The 18,360-nt window shown below is 34.4% G+C and overlaps 1 protein-coding gene across 1 annotated transcript in view; it reads left to right on the top strand.

Annotated features, from left to right (window-relative positions):
* The window catches only part of LOC122571475 (vesicular acetylcholine transporter), a 202,259-nt gene that overhangs the window by 83,796 nt on the left and 100,103 nt on the right, over positions 1–18,360 (top strand). The window contains exon 4 of the mRNA XM_043735258.1: positions 17,378–17,569. The gene's annotated coding sequence lies outside the window, so the exon portion shown is untranslated. The remainder of the gene's footprint in view (positions 1–17,377; positions 17,570–18,360) is intronic.

Here is an 18,360-nt window from a genome sequence, read left to right on the forward strand (position 1 = left end):
TTATGTCAAAGTTCAAAGCACCTCGTACAATACGAAACTTCGGTTAAACGGGACTAGGATAATCGAGACTCCGCTGTATTTGGTCGTTTGAAAAATCTGCAAACGTTAAGGAAATTTGAAAATTTCTCTTACCTTTCTGTTATCTGTTGGGCAACCTAACGATCGTTTCGCAGAGAAATCTTCGTCTTTTTCGCAATATAGGGTAAGTGAGCCAAATCTCGCCCACTGATTAATCCCTGTTGTTGATTGCTCCACTCTGCAAACAGCAGTTGGAATTTAAAATAGAAATGCCGTTAATTAGGCGACAGCAAGAACAAAGGAATTCTTAATATTCGAAGTCGTATTTCAACGTCTAAAATACGTAATTCTAGCATTTAGTTTTGGTGACGTTTTAGTTTAGTTTTTGGTATGTTGCTTCTATTTTCATATTGCGAAGTGGTCATCTCGTCCTGACATTTATCGATCAAAACTGACAATTACATTAAAAAATGGCTTTGATGCCTAATGTCGTACCCCTACGTAGATAACTGGGGACAAATTAGGAACGCGTTTTTCGGAAAGAAATTCAAAATAGAGTCATCGAGTGAAAGCGAAGCGGATCAAAATGTGATCTGTTTTATATGTGACGAGCAATTTTCGGACGATGCTTTAGATGCTGTTATGTGCTGTGCACATCTACATCTCAAATTAAAAAATCTGATATAGTTTCATAATAAAACATATTTCTAGCGCATAAGAGGCGAATAATATAAACATTTTCTAACTGAAACTGAGGAGAAGGAAATAGGAACACTTTTAATAGGAAGCTTTCTAATAACTTGAAAACGCATATGTTTACATATATTTTTTTACTCCGTTTATATGGACTTTTATAAATTGACTTTTATAATCTGATTACAGACCTTCGTTTCTAAATTTTCAAGATAATTATACAAATTTTGTTAGATTAAGAAACGGATTCAGTTTTGAATAAATGTTAAAAAAACTTTCGGAGTACGAAATTTGAGCACCTTATCCTGTTCTTTCAAATAGTTTTTGCAATACTATAGCGTATTTCATACTGTTCAAAATATTTACAAAGACTAGATTGTGAGGAATTTATGCCTATGGTCAGGTGAATGGATGGTGCAGAATATTCTGAGAATAAACTGAGGCTTAACGCTTATTGCTTATGACCATGACTTATTGACCATTCTTAGATATTTTTCTCTAATTGCCCCATTAAACGTCCAATTAGGAACGTTATTTATTTGGAATCTAAAGTTTCGTTATACCGAAGAAGTCTATAATACATAATAATTTCTTCATCTCGATCAAATAAAATTTTAACGACAACTTTACGATAGGCAATCTGTGTGTAAATATTCTGTATATAAAGTTGATTACTGTACGTACACTATATGTGGCAATTCTCATTTTTATGTCAATTAAAGTTTGAGCTTATAGATTACAATTAGAATTAAAGTTATATATACCTGCATATATGTATAAACTTTATGGCAAATGCAATACACATTTACAAAGTTTGAGTTATTTTTGTCATGAGTATAAACGTTGAACGTTAAAAGCGACGAATATAAAAATGAAGTAAATTATATCAAGAAAATCTTTGGTTTACTTAATTATTCAAAATTGGTGTGGAGGCGTTTTTCGAGTCGATACCACGAGGTGCCCTGTTTATGAATCGTAATTGACATTATTTCAACATTTTTAGACGATAAATTTTAGGGAAATGAATGTACCAAAATGTTTTAAGATGCTTCCGTAAAATATTTTTCTTAATTTAATATGAAAGTGAGATAAAAATATATAGTAAAGAAAATATCTTCATATTTACCTATCTTTAGATATCTTATTTAGATATTTTTAAATATCTCCGTATCTTCGTTCTGTACATTGTGAAAAATGTGAAAGAAATAAGCTAAGAAGATACATCAAATAGCAAGAAGTAAGATTAAAGATGGTGAAGTCGAATGAAATTTCCCTTCTGAATTTATCAGCATAGATAGACAAAGAATGTTATTCCTTTTGAAGGATAGCGATGATATTCGAGGCCGCGTAAATCGACTTTGATCGTCATTCCATACCAGAAATTGCCGCGAGTTTTCACAGCTGCCAAGAACCAACTCCCTTCGTCGTTTCCAAAACAGCGGGGAAACTTATTTTTTCCCTCGAAGCGTCTCCTTGGTCGTTCTTCGGAGGCGAAGGAGGAGACTTTATTAAAGCGTAAGCTAGAATGCTCCCCGAGGACCGACACGATTATATCAAAGACCCGAGCCGATTAGGCATCGAGAAAAATTGAACACTCTGTCCTTCCCCCTCTCTCTCTCTCTCTTTTCCAACACTTTTTTACTTTATCTGGATTTCTCTTCTAAAACGAGTACAAAACTTTTCCGCTCCTTCTATGTGAAGAATTTTTCTTTTAATCATTTAATTTGTACTTTACAATTTATCTAGCTGGACATTCGGTCTTTTTTTTTAATTTATTGTTAATTAACATGTGGATGGTTACACCTAGCAGGATACCATCTTCGAGTTTGTCTATGCGTAGAATTTAACTTATAGTCAGAAAGGAACATCGATGACCGATACACGTCGATTGTAATGAAACGTTGCACAGTTGTTCAGTGGATCAACCAAGGAATTTTATTATTTTTGATTGGTGCTATTTTTTTGCTTTAAAAAGAGAATATTGCATTATATCCGAGTATCAGGTTTTATTTAAGTTCCTGTAAATTGTAAAGGACATGTTGAGAATTGTGGATCTTAATTGCCGAAATAAGAGTAAAGGAACACTAAGGTTACACTTAGAATTCATAATAAAATAGTTTTAGATTTATTTAATAAACGATTTCCAGGATCTTCGTCGATATACATTTGCACGCGTCTCAGCAGTCTCTGTGTCTCACCATCTTCCATACCACACAGCCAACGGAACAGTTACATTCATCTGTTTTTTGAGACGCCGCGCACACACATACTTCCACATGCTCATATTCACATACGTGTGTCACTACTACGCGGTCAATCTAGTCTAGCACACAAAATTATACATATCTCAATAGGACACAAGATATCAAAAAACAGTTCAAAATGTGAAATCTTTGTAATTCGAAAATTTTCTAACAACTCAACTGTTCATTTAGAAACTACACTCGCCACGTAGCCATGCAGAGTGTTTCGTTTAACTGAAAACGTTACAATATTTGACTTAATTGAAGGATCAAAGTTATCAAGAAAATATTCGAAGGAGGACATCATACGGTGGAAATTATTTTTTGCAGATTCAGTAGTGGGGGCCAGGGTTCAAGGTTAATTTTATTTTTAAAAAAGGCATCGTCCATTTTTTAATACATCAATCGATCCATCTCGGATTATCTTTATCTTTCATACGTTACAACGTATACGTGTCTTTCGTCTTTCCTTGTCTTTCACGCGACAAAGTTAAAATATCTGCCATAATTTCGACATAAATACGTTAATACCATTTTTTATAGGAAATACCGAGATGGATCGATTAGTGTAAGAAAATAAGTTGATTTTGAAATCTCTTCCATTACTGTAAAAAATAATTTCCAAATCCGTATGATGTCCTTTTTCGAACATTTTTTTATAACTTCGATCCCTCGTGAGATATTTTACCGTTTCTAGTTAAACGAAACGCCCTGTATATCTATGTATCGAATGTAGTCTCTATGTGAATAGTTGAATCGTTGAAGAAGTTTCAAATTTCGAATTGTTTTTTGATATCTTGTATCGTTTGTAATTTACAAGTTTGCATTCTGCTACTGGATCTGCAAAAAAAAATGAATTATTTTCATGATGTCCCCTTTCGAATCAAACAACTTCTCTTAAAACATTGATAATTAAACATTTGATAACTTTAATCCCTCGTGTCATATTCTACCGTTCCCAGTTAAGCGAAACACCCTATATATGTATACAATGTGTATTGCAAAATTGTGTGCACGATTTTTGAAGCACTTGCGACAACGTAGCAAAAAAATGTCACAAACGGAAGCTAACCTACTTCCAATCAGCTACAAATTACTCTGCTTGAACTACAAGATGCAATACTTAAAATCACAGAAAAATGCTTTCTTCTATAATTAATCAAGATCTTAATTTTTTTAAATGGCACGATGTATTTTTGATTTCATGGTATATCAGCTGATGTTAAAACGATTTCAACAACCTAAATATGACTTCCATATGACCATGACTTCAGAAGTATTGAATTCATTGATTCACTGGTCGTTAACGTGTGAAATTTGGTTTAGTAGGGCGTGTTAGGTCAGACGTTTGCAATAACATTTGTGCTGTGAAGAAATTGCAACAGTAAAAATTACTAAAGTACTTTTTATTCAACGGAATTTAACCTTTTTACATGAAATTGTACATTGCACTTATTATCCGCGAATATTTGTATATATCGTGCTTGTAACTGACGTCTGAATTGCACGACACTTTCCAATCGCACGACGCAAAGTTCCGCTCTGTTCACTAAAGTTTGATGTGTAAAAGAAAATGAACCTCGTGGATCTACTTCCCCGCATGCATCTTTTATTTTATTTTGAAGTTCTTCTATAGAGTTTGCTGTTTGCCGTCAACAAAGGAGCATAAAAATCTAATGAAGATAAATCTGGTGAAGGAAACAGTAATTTTTACTATTGTAATATGTTGATAGCAGGAACGTTACTATAAACGTGTATCAACAACCTATGAATCAATGAACTCAAGATTTCTCAGGTCATGCCCATCTGAAAGTTATGGTATTTAGGTCGTTGAATTTGTCTTCACATCAGCTTCAATATCATGAAATCAAAAATACATCGTACCATTTAAGAAAGACAAAGTGAGCTACATCTTTTATAAAAAGAAGTATTTTTGTGATTTTTAGTAATTTATAGATGATTCAAGACGGATCAACCTTTCCTGAAAATATTTTTTGCCATATTGTAGGAAGTGCTATATATATCGGTCTATATATACCATAGATCGATAAACAGGAAGCTTTTTCAGGAAGCGTCGCAATTTTTAATTTGAAATTTATGAAGCGGAATCAGAAACAATTTCGAAGACGAACCTGTATGGCACGATACACGTCGCTTGAAAGAATGAATGAAATATTAAAATCAGAGTATACGAAATAGCAGCATTTTCCGCGTCGTCGTGCGGTAGCGCACCGAGCCGCGCGAAATTCGAAAACTAAAAAATTGTATTTCGCGATGAATATCGGCGCGCGATTTATCTTCTGATAGAATATTTCGGATGCAAACAACGTTGACGTGCTCGTAAATTCATTGCACGTGAATTTAGCAACACGAGATAAAACCACTTAAAAAAAAAAGAAAAAATGGAAGGGAAAAGGGAGAACGTCGAGGTAGAATGCAAAATGAAATAATTTTCAATAACTCTTTGAATGACTCGTTACAGGGGTTACATCGGTATGCAAATATCATCGAGTGACGCGTCAAAGAAAAGAAGACGAGAGATTATCCGTACAAAGGGTTACCGCAATTTTCAAACAACAAGCAATTTCCATCGATCGATCGTGCCGCCAGATACAGACATACAGTTAGATGAAACAAAAGTTCGGGGAGGAGTGGCTGGTTCTTCTTATCGATGCAAAACAGTGCGGAGGGTCGTAGCAATTAAGAGATAACAAGGTTTCCCCCTCGGCACCCCTCCAATTAGTAACACCCAGGGCCCCCTTACCGCTGTCAGGCCAGCAACAACCCCCCTTAGGCTTCCTTTATACTTTATAGTCACTGTACTACCCACCATCCATGTCTCCCTTTTTCGTTCCACTTGCTCCTCTCCCTTGTTTCGCTATTGTTCCTTCATTTTTTTCTCGTAATTATTTTCTGCTCCCCTTCCTTCCTTCTTTATCTTGTATTTCTTTCTTTTTGTTTCGTACCGATTTCCTCGCGACAGTTTGCTTGTGGTAATTGTTTCGATAGTTATCTATGATTTCCGATGATTTTCCATGATTTTCTATTAGATTATTGTGAGATGTGAGTGCGTGTTTATGATGTGTGTGACTAGAAAAATTTAATCAACGTGTTGTAAATATTCCCTTAAACATGAATCGTAATATGAATAGGAAAAGGAAGTGGCAACTTATTTAGTATGAATGGACGGTGATTTTCTGCCATTTCTTTCTTTCGCTTGTAACGGCCAGTTTTGAAGAGAAAATTAGAAATATAAACGTGCTTTCCTCAGAAAAAAATGAATCAAATGAAATAATTATTACAACGAGAATTATTAAATTTTTAAATTTATCATCTTTAACCAACATTTTCGATTTTCGATTTTCAATTTTCGGTTTTTGAATACGTTGTCAGAGGCGTTATACTGAAGTACTTACTTAGTCTTAAAGCAGAGTGTACCAATCTATGATGTTCTGACAAAAAATAATGCAAATAAAAATTAATCAATGTTTGGCCGGCTAGAAGCTGTAAAAAATGTCCAGGAAATTGTTTCTTCCATAATATACTAAGTTTTTAAATGACACAATATTGTTGTAGCTGATATCAGGAGGAGTTCAACGACCTAGTACACTGTAGCCTTGAAGTGGCCTTAAAGTGACTGTCGACTATATATGCTGAGGTTTATTTTATAGACACGAATAATATACAGGAAGATACGTAAATTCATGTTACCCTTGTATGTTTAATTACAACAAACAACAAATAATTCCATAAACGTGATTGCGGTCTATGCAGTAAGTTTGTAGCAGTGCCGCTGTAATGCAATGAGAACGAAATTCCATGCACGCTGTACAGATTCGCTGCTTTGGCTGTTCAATATTTTGAATTGACTCAGGCTATAGACCCCAGACTGTAAACAAGCCCATAGAAAAAGGTCTACTGGTGATCTACGATAATATAAAACCAAAAATATTGTGTCATTGAAAAACATCAAGGAGACCTTCGTATCTTATAAAATCCTATAAAAATAACTTGCAGAAAATTTTTTTATACGACAACTCGTAGTCCGTCAAGTACTGATTAACTTATATTTGAGACATTTTTCTGTCAGACTATCAGAAGTATCCAAAGAATCATGGCAATGGTTACGTGATACAGTCTATGTATGTCACCACCACTCGATCTTGGTTTCCAAAATATTCACAAAAGACTGTCGGTATCATTGAAGTGAGTTCTGCCTATAATTGGGCGTCTAATTATGCATATAATTATGCGGCAGTATGTGTGAACGTGAGGCCTCACGGTGGCTGGCAACCAATACTGAGATGAATTTTTTACAAGAATTTAACGTAGTGGTACCGACAAATTTTGGCGACTATCTCGCAAATAAAGGCTGAGTGGCAGTTACACGTATAGCAAAAAATTGTTCAAAATGTGATTTCTTCTTGATATCTAAAAAATAATTTTTATAAAGTTATATGATGGGTGATTAGGTGGGTAAGAAATTGATGATTGAAAACTTGTTGTAGACAACACTGTAACACTGCTAAACACCAAACTTCTTAGCAAAGAGAGAAAGCTTCTGTAACTTAAAATTATTTTCGAAATTGGATTTTTTTTACTATTATAAGATCTTAAGTGTGCAATAATATATAATGATAATAATAATAATAGCACACAATAATCCAAATGCATCACAGAATTTTCTACTTTTCGCACTAACATAGTTTAAAATTCATAGGAAGAAGGATTGTATTTGTAGAAAAACCACCATGTGTCATTTTTAGTTGCGTCGAAAATTGCCTGTTCCATTCTTTTAAATTTGCAAGCATTGTAAGCACCATTCTTCAGACAATTTTTCGTTTTCCATGAAATTGATTCCCCTTCTTTTATTAAGTTCCACTTGTACTACAAACTGATTTTTTAAATTTTGATTTTTACCGACGTTAGCCCAAGATGTAACAAGAAGATTTAGAGCGATTTTTAAGATGCACAATTCGCAAGATACATACATTTTAATCGTGAATCAGGATTAAATCTGGCGATAATGCAAGGGAGTGTCTATACTAGGAATTTTGCTTTGACGTGAAATGTGTAGATAGACAGAATGATACAATGGCGATTGCATTTATTTATGTCAGACAAGTTATGTATCACTGGAGCTTTGCTTTACGAAGACAGTTCCGAGAAATAGCGGGAATAATATTGGCCACGATGCGAAGTATTAAGCCTTTGCGCCCCGGAAATATTTCAATTGGTCTATCCTTTTCCAATTCAGTAATTAAAAACTGGATTTGTCAAGAAAAGTTTAGGATTATTTTATCGTTACATATTGTGAAGACGAGTTAGAAGACCAAGTAAACAATAATTGAAAGACGCTTATGTAATGGCTTGCGACAAATTGGTATTTTTCATATGAAACACAGCTACGATTTCAATTGTTCTATTATTATCCAACAAATTTTTATTATCCAATGTTTCCATAACTGATTAGTAGTATATCAAAATTTAATTAGTATTTATTAATTAGTATTAAAACTATACTATACAGTATAGTTATTATAAATTTATAGACCACAGTTATTACGTATTCAGTTAAAATCAAATTCCGAAATGCTTAATTCAATAAAGAATTCAGTAAAGAAGATGCCTTATATGAACTAATAGACAAAACTGTTTTGATAATAGAATTTTCCGATAACAGAACGATCGCTTTTCCACTGTGAAATTTCATTTGTTCAAGTACAGATTAAGATTAACAGAAAGTGCCTTTAAATATTTACGCATCCTGTATCATTTTGACTGCTAAGTCATATAATTCTTTCAACATAGGTAACTGAGTAGAGTTACATTCTTTTTTTATTTCGAATCATCGAAGCTCTTCTTCGAACGCTACGAATGCTTCGCCGTGAGAAGACACTTGTCCGTTACTACTTTCGTTTGCTGTGTGCATTTGTGTAAATATAAAAAAATTGTATATTTAAGGATATTTTACCGTCATCAGGATCAGAGAAATGAATAATTTTCAGTACCATGTTCTTGTTTTTTAATACCTGCAACCGTGACTTTTCCAACATCGTGTATTTTCGCTAATTCTGCTGCAGTTGCATCACTTTAGAGTCGTTTAATTCTGTCGTATTTTGTTAACCAGAATTCATTGTCAAATCGAATACAACAAAAAATACATTATATACGAACACTAATAAAATATCTAAAATGTTCAAAATGGAAAAACGCAAGCGTTACTGGGAAACATTATCCCGGAATTACTTAAATACTAAATATTATAATATACCGGTAAATACTAATATAATATAATATTATTATCGGGATAATACAAGTTCGAATATTGAGGTATCTAAATAAAGGAGGCTCTACCGTATGTTTGATATTTTTCCTTTCCAATACATTTTATTTACCTCGTTGAAAATGTTTTTTTATATAAAGAGTACAGGGTCAAAGGTTATTAGCTGTCATGAAGAGGAATGGCGATTCAAAAAAGCATTGCGAAACATTGAGCTACACAATACTTTTAACGTTTTACCGTTTCTACGAATCTCGATTTGAATCTCCCCATCTCCCGCTGTCGATTTTCCTTTGCATCCCGCCTGGCCCTGTTTGCATAGAATAGAGGTCCGCAGGGAATTACAGCACAGAGGGAAGGATCGCAAGGTGCCACTCGTGATGGAAGGTACATATTATCCGGCGGGCGTCCACGCGACGACACAACGAAGGGAAGTGCAAGGAAATTGAGCGTACGTAAAATTTCCGCTCAGAGGAAATACATGGAATCCTCGACGAAGCTTCTACCCTCTATCCTATATGCCGTGAGACTTGATCGTTTATTGCGATTGCACGACACAAGTGTGTGTTCTTGTACTCGAAATATCTTTTGCGAACATTTCCGTGTATAACCGTCGGATATTATTGCGATTTGGAATACCAAAATATTTGGAAAAGATTTATTTTTCCATTTCTTTGATTCGAGATGCTTTGCAGTTGGAAAAAGATATGTACAACTGAAGGACACTAAAGAGAAATTTTATGTTGTACAAGTAAATGTATATAAAAGTAGATGTTTACAGTTATATAGTTATATAGTATAACATTATATAGTATTACGTTATATCGTATTACGTTATATAGTATTACGTTACAATGAATCACGTTGTATAATATTATGTTATAACGTATTGCGTTATATAGTATTACGTCGTAACGTATTATGTTATATAGTATAACGTTATAACGTATAATGTTATATAGTGTTACGTTACAACGAATTACGTTATATAGTATTATGTTATATAGCATTACGTTATAACGTATTACGTGATATAGTATTACGTAGTAACGTATTACGTTATATAGTATAGAGAAGCTCTGTAGCTCGAAAACCTCTACGTTCTTGTTCATTCCCTTCCGCTGTGAAAACATTCTGGAAGTGGAAAAAAAAGTTACTTTAACTAGAATTATTTACCACGTGTCCAGATGCGTTGTTTTATCTCTGTAACTCGAATTTAAAACAGCCAGAGCTGTACGGGCCGAAGTTATGTTACGTGTTACAAGTTGTAAGAAACTGATCGTTCGATATTGTATCCTTTCTTTCAACCGTTAGGATTATCTCAAATAACGTAAGATGACATAAGCCATATATCTAGTTCTTCGCCCTTCGACCACGTGCATATCCATGCAAGCTAATCGTTTTTCGTTAATCGAACGCGTAATTGTCATCGTCTCCTGCGTCTCTAACTTTCGCATCTATGTACGTCGAATAAAACGACTTCGAAGAGGAAGCTTAACCTCTTAAATACGGCTAAATTTTGCACGGAGCTGTTTCCTTGTATGACAGAGTTTGACGCGAATTACGCGTAAATGATACAGCACTGCAATGTGTGACGGATAATGCTGTTCCTTACGCAAGCACATTGGAACGAAGTTTTTGATAACTAAATTATAATTTTTCTTAAAGATATAATGCATATACTTTTAACTCTAATAATTAATAATACAATTGAGTATGATATATTTTAAAGCACGGTACCACATAGACCACGTCACAATTTCCACACTCATAGCGCGTTAATGTTTTTCAAATTGCTCTTCGTTTTCTATTTTCAAGTGACATTTTGAGGTTGAAGATTCTAAAGAATTCTAAGGATACGAATCGGCATGTTAAAAAGAGCATCTAACAATGGTATATTTATATTAACAAAAAGGAACAATTGATTGATATCTGACACTGGCGTATCAAAAACAGACTATATATTCTGTATGTATATTGTTAACTCTGTTATAAAACGTTATGAGGGCAAAAGAAGAAGAAGCAAGACAAATGAAAAAAATCATTTAGTTCAAACGGTGAGCGAATGAGTCACTAGAGTGAGCCACTATAGTGGCATATCGTACCTAAGGGGTTAAAAAGCTAACACTCCGAAAAGGTGAACGTAGTTGTGCCTTCGTACGAAGCTTCGTATATATGTGGAATTTTCGTTTGTTAAACCTTCTTTACTTAAAAAATTTCGATAATATATCTGAATCTTTGAGATTCGAGTTATCGAGGTTCGATTATGTTTATGTTAGATTGGAAGAATTATGAGAAATACGACCAGCATTCGATTAGTTCATACTCAATAAGATGCATTCACAAGGAATTTATATTTTATTATTAATTTATTATGTTTTTGTCATATTATATTATACCTCAAGTTATTATTAATTTATTATGTAAAGAGTTCATAATTTATCATTTTATCATAATTTATTCATCACGTTTACTATTTTGTATTAATTTATACATTATTCATATTTTATTATTATTAAGAATATCCATAATTTAAATTTAAATTACATCAGATATTGAAAGTTGGATGTTACGCGGCATGGAACGCTCAGCTTTCCCGAGACATGGCATCATTTAATTATACAAGTAAAATTCTCGCGTCACAATTATCGATGAGATGTACGACCAACACAACACGCTGTACATCCTCGTCCCGACGAGAATGCCTGAATGGCCTCGATCAAGCAGACCTCGTTTGCTCGATTCGATAATAATCAATCGGATGCGCCTTTCATTCGAACGCACTGAATTCGAAATAATTACCCTTCCTTTCCCACTGCCCTCCAATTTCTCGCTCTTTCTCCCTAGCGCTGTTTCGTTGCAACATCAACCGTCCTGTAAACGTGATCACACGTTGCTCGCCACACGACGTTACTTGCTAATTGCGAAAACAAGCTGTATCGTGCTCGTATCCGGTCGTACAACTCGATAAAGCCTCGTCCGGACTTGTCGAATTATCTCTCGATTCAAACAACTCCAAACTAACTTACCGGGTATACAAAAATCTGTCTATTCATTTCACTAAAAATACGCTTTCAAACTTCGATGCTCCTTCAAATTAACCACATTATATAAATTCATAAAAAAAAAGTAGAAAAATAGACAGCTTAGAAAACTGAAACGACCAAACGACATTGTCACTTTTATAAAGCGTAAGTTATCGATGCAACCGCGACGATACTCAGTTGTTAAAAAATAACGTGACAATATTTTGTTACTCGTTTGCCTCTTAACCGACGAAAGATTAAAATACTATTTTCTAATTTTTCTAATTTTAATATCGTCTTATCAAACCTCGTACATACGCGAAATCACACACGAAGAACCTTCCTGCCCGCTATCGCTTTTATTTCTCCTCTCCTTGTTCCTTTTTAAACTAGGCTTTAAGTCGTTTTGAAAATAAGCCGCTGGGATCGAACGAAATCCAGGCTACGGTATCGAATATTTCAAATCCACGCAATCGCGCGGCTCGATAAGCTCGTTCCGGATCGAAAAGTCGGCTGGATGTTGGGGCTCTCGGCGTGCAAAGGTCGTTAGCAGAGTTTCGAGCGGTGCATAGCAATGAGCCTTGAAAAGGGGGTAGAAAACCTCCTGGGAATCCAGACACCCGTTACGTTTCGAGGCTCGTACGAGGCGGACGGGCTGGCCCGCAACACCGAGGGACCGGCTTCGGGACAAAACTGACTCATGGCAACCGAGATAATCGAACTCGTTACCGGCATTCTCCGGATTCGTTTCGTGAACGGAATAACGTATACGACACTCGTTTCCCAATTCCCGTAGAGTTCGACTGACGTCGTTCGATCGTCAACGAACGATCGAAATTTAATCATCGTTCTCTCGGCTTTACGTCGAGCTTTAAGTGACACTGATTCGATCGTTCGCAACATATCAAACAGTGATACTAAGCGAGTGTTTCGTAAGCGAATCGATTAGTTAAAAACGAAACAGCTGCACGCTGGTTAAGATAAAATTGATAAGCATAGATAAACATGATATCTCACTCTGTGCAGGTTAATTTTTTAGCTTTTTAGATGTTTGAAATCTGAAAGAATTTTATCGATGTTTCTATGTTTCAATCACGTGGTGCAGCGGTGAATTCGAACGAAAAATGAAAATGAAAAATGAGAGAAGATAATCCGTTTTATTAAGAAAAGTGGATTTAATATATAATTTTACTGGTGGCTAAATTTGCCGATTATATTTGCGATATATTCATAACATAAGTTGTTATAATGATTATGATAAAGAGCTGTAAGTGCATCTTAAATCAGAATTAATCCATTGACATTGACTGATAATAACTCAGAATTACTCGAGATGATAGTAAGTTTTATACGAACTTGATCGTACCTTATTTTTAATTTTATACTCTGTTGTCGGAAATTGTTGAGCTATTAATTTTGTCGAATAATAAGTGCAAACTTGCTAACTGATCAATGTCAAAATGTAAATGTAAACTTTATGAAAAATATCATGTCTTAATGACTATATTTTAGAAATTATAACGTTGCTATAAAATGAGACTCAACATCACAAAATGCAAAGGACGTGATGTCAAATGCACGATGGATAAAGTATTCTTTCTGACGATCGTTCAAGTTAAATATATTATTACTATTTTTACAGTCAACTTTACGTCAAGAGACGAAAGTAAAAAGATGGAACGTGTGCAGAAAACATCTGCCTTATTTATATGTATGTATGTGTGTATTCTTCTTTGTAAGACAAATCAGAAATTTTTCAGGTATTCTTCTTCGGATATCATGCAGTGAATATAACAAGACGGAAAAGAAAAAACAATAAAATAACTAGCGTACTTTCGATTTTTATATTTTACTCGAATTTTATTTTGCAATTTTTTAAAAAGGAAAACAGATGTGATAACTAAATATTTTCATTAACGATATATCAATATATTACGTGCATATATACATGTACAAATATATATTCGTCATTGAACGGTAGATGTTCATTGATTTTCTCACTTACCTATGATTTGTTGTTCAAACAATCGAAATTCACAAGCGAATGGGCAAATTCAATCGTACGTTTGCACGACTCTTTGCTCGTAGAAATATTTTAGATCTATATAATATCTCATAAATATCTTATAAATTTTGAAATGGTGCAATAGCAATAAATTTGTAACGCTTAGTTAATTCCTTACTTATTTTGTAAAAAGAATATATTTTTTAATAATTACAAAGAAGGTTCGTCGAGTTTACGTATAGACTTTATAACTGAAAGTGATTATCTCCATAATATGATCTCCAAACTACTTCGACATTACAAATTAGTTACATTTATTGTATTTACGTAATCGTAGTTATGCTTCGAAGCAATTAATGATCGTAGTTAATGAACAGATTGTGCCAGCATGTTCCAGAGCATATGTATAATAAATTGAAACTGAGTTGCTCTGTTTAACTTCCAGCTTCGTAATTATAATAATTTCTATCCAAGAGATGACTCGACGAAGAGCTTAAAACTTTCCTTTAAACCGGAACAAGACCAAGCTAAATTAGCCGAAACTAAAACAAACTCTTCCGCGGATCGTACGCGTTATTACGTGTTCAACGATCAGCCGTACATCAACGCGAAACACGCGTAGAAAGCGTGTCACTCGACACACCGGTTGTCACATAAATCACTAGCATCCCGCTTCCTCGTTGTTGATCATGAGTCAAACGACGCGTGTTGATTCCACAACGTTGTTGGCTGTCCTCGAGCATAGGTCGAAGCACGTTGGTTAATGAAACTAAATACTCGAACAAGCGTGGCGAAAAAGAGAGGAGAGGCTGTAACTGTCCCTGTTCCTCCCTGGCTCCACTTGCCGGAAACATTTCGCAACGAAGAAGGAAGGGTCGAGTTGCGTTCGGTTCGCAGACTCGGTCTTGTTAGGCCGAGGCAAAAGGGGATTCTGATCAACGAACCGTGCCGGCCTTAAGGGCCCTTACTCCCATAGACACGCTTCGTTTCTCGATTGATTCTTTATTTTACAATCGCCGTGACATCGTAAAGGCCAACGAATCGCATGTTGGAAGGCTCTTCTCTGTGCACGATGCACCCCTGAACTTGTTGAAACCCGACCGATCGATCCACTTTGCTTCCACTAACGTTTGCTGATCATCCGTCGAATTTTGAATTCAATTCACTTCTCGTTCACATTCTTTCTGACGATGAGTGTATTTTATTTATAATAATATTAGACGATCATATGAAATATTATATTTATGTAATATTAGGTTGTCCGAAATGTTTCTTTCGTTTTGTAAGGAAATAATAGACACAGTGTTTTTTGTTTTATATTAGTTTATTGAATTATGCACGAACATAATAATAGAAATAGAACGAAATGGATTATACCTAATTCAATTAAATAATATAAAACAGAAATTGCTGTTCATCTATTAGCACCTTATGGAACGAAAGAAACTTTTCGGGCAACCTAATATTCTAATTGTATTTGATACTTATTATATGTAACATTATATTTATGTAAAATTATGTAATATTATATTGTTGAATGACATTTACAATAAGCATTAATCGAGCCGTTTTTGTACTGCAAGTATTAATAAATTGGGTTGAAATACAAAGTTCAAGCATATCATATAAATGGTATATCTTATGTTTTATCTTTTATAGATTGTTGTATTTTGAAATGATCAAGTCAGTTTCTAAAATAGGCAACTTTTAAAGACCGTGATGAGCTACCAGTAAACGTATGCAGGTAGCTTGCAATTTATGTTTCTTGACTGAAAAACGGATGGAACATAGAAGAAACATAGAGGAAAACAGGACGTATGAAAATCACAACGATTTTAAAACGTAATATTGATGAAAAAATATAGGCATCCCTTAAAGTCAGGTGAGCAGAAACATTGTACAGTACCGCGAGTAATTATAAACTCAACCCCATCTAGAGATTTTTTATAATATTCAAACAAAAATTGACAAAATCTTATATATTATCATAATTATAATTTTATATTATTTATTTGGTATTATAACATAACATAAAGCTAGAGATACAACAAAAAAAAATCTTTTTCCTCTAAAAGACTGGAAAAAATGAATTTTCTCTTAAAATTATGTTTTCGGTTGTGAAAAAATATAAACTGAACGTTAATTTTGTTACCTTTGCATTTAATATTTATTGGGTTTTCCTTTATTTTTCATCGCTTCTATCAATCTGTTAGGTACACTATTCATTAACTTATTTAAAATTTCGTTTCGAAAATCCGCTCACGTGGATTTCATTCTTTTTTCAAGTTCCACGATATGTTCTATAGGTGGCTTCTCCTGATCATAAGCTTTTCTTGCTAAAATTCTTCACAGGTTCTGGATCAGATGGATAATAATTCTATTTCCAAGTCTTGAAATCACTTTTTTGTAGTGGCAGCTGAATAGGAACATTGTCTCGTTGAAAAATTGCCTTTCTGTATTCTATTTCGGTTATGAAAGGCAATAACTCGCCATGCAAAACGATTTAAAAAAAAACGATTTCACTTAAAATATCTAGGCATGATCAGTGATTTATCAGAGATGACTTCTTCTGAAATTCGTAATATTTCAATTTATGGTCGATTGAAAATTGATAAACTTTCGCTCGGAACATTTTTTTGTCCGACTATCAGAAACGGCTGAAAGATCGTGGGGACTGATTTTTGGACCACCCTGTATAAATATTCGCAGCACCGTATCTCTTTAAATATTCGTAAAACGTAAAGATTTCGTTCCTGCAGCGATTCATGCGCGTGATATTCTGATATTTCTAGCGATAAGTAGCATAAAATGACCTCGACCGGCTGATAAGTGTGCCCTTTAACTTATCGAGCACGAAGCTCTTCATGTTTGTTCTGTTTAAACATTTTCAACAACGATCGTTGCAAGTATTCTGCTACAGTGGTAAATGTCAGGACCTCTGCGATTAACCTTTAAACAACGTTGTAAATCAACCGTGAGCCATTTTGAGCGAACAAATCGTTCATTCCTTCCGCTCCGTTTCCCCTTTCCCATGAATTAACATAACGATTGACTTTTATCGGCGATTTTTATCACGATAATCACCAATTTCCCTGTTCTCACATTACAGAAGGAAGCCACTCTACCGAATCTTCCGGTCCCGGATTTGGAGTCAACCTTGCAGAAATATTTGACCCAGGTCGAGGTAATCGCTCCGAATCATCTGCCGAAGACCAGGAGCCTGGTAAAAGCTTTCCTTTCTGGACCTGGACCGAAGCTGCAACAACGTCTTTTGGAACGTCGGCAAAAGGTGTCCAATTGGGTAAGCGAATTTTACCACTTTTCGTATCTTATGATGGCACAGAATTCGTATTATTATTGCAACTGTTCGTTCTTTGTTGCGACCTATATCGAATGCAGTTGAACTTTAAAGTTAACATACGAAGCAAAGATAACTTCGAAGACCAACATAAAATATTTAAAGCAGAGGCGAACTTTTCGAACGAGAACATATTCCAGATACATGATACACTGCTCAAAACAATTGTTCCTTGCATTGTTATGTTGCATGCGATACAGTTATTAAAATATATTGCTTGTACTATAGAAAGTTGAAAATATCTGAGTATTTTTTGCATTTGACATTAGAAGCGCAAAAGTGTTGAAATAAGTATTTTCTAACTCGTCTGTTCTCAACTCCTTGTTGTTCTACTACACCGATAAAGGGTTAGAAGACGATGTTGCGACGCTCATTTGTATCAACCTTAAATAAACAACAATAAAGAGATGTAATTCTCATGAATTTTTTCTAGACTAACTATTAGTTACTATTGGGACTAGACCTTTTTGGGATGTAAATATAGTCTTCAGGTTCTTTATGATTCCTCTAATTTTCATTTTATTGTTCACATATTCACATTTTTCCTAAAATATACTCTTCGTTGTTTCTCTTTCAAAAACAGGTTCGATCCCGGCATAAAATATCTAACTTCATGAAAATTCCTCAACATTCTAATGACTGTGGCAGATGCTACACTGTACGTCAATAATACCAAAAGTCATCACAAAACTCGTACAGTATACAACAAATAATAGGAAGAATTGAAATAAAAA

The sequence above is a fragment of the Bombus pyrosoma genome, linkage group LG10, assembly GCF_014825855.1.
Source record: "Bombus pyrosoma isolate SC7728 linkage group LG10, ASM1482585v1, whole genome shotgun sequence".
Lineage (NCBI taxonomy): Eukaryota > Metazoa > Arthropoda > Insecta > Hymenoptera > Apidae > Bombus > Bombus pyrosoma.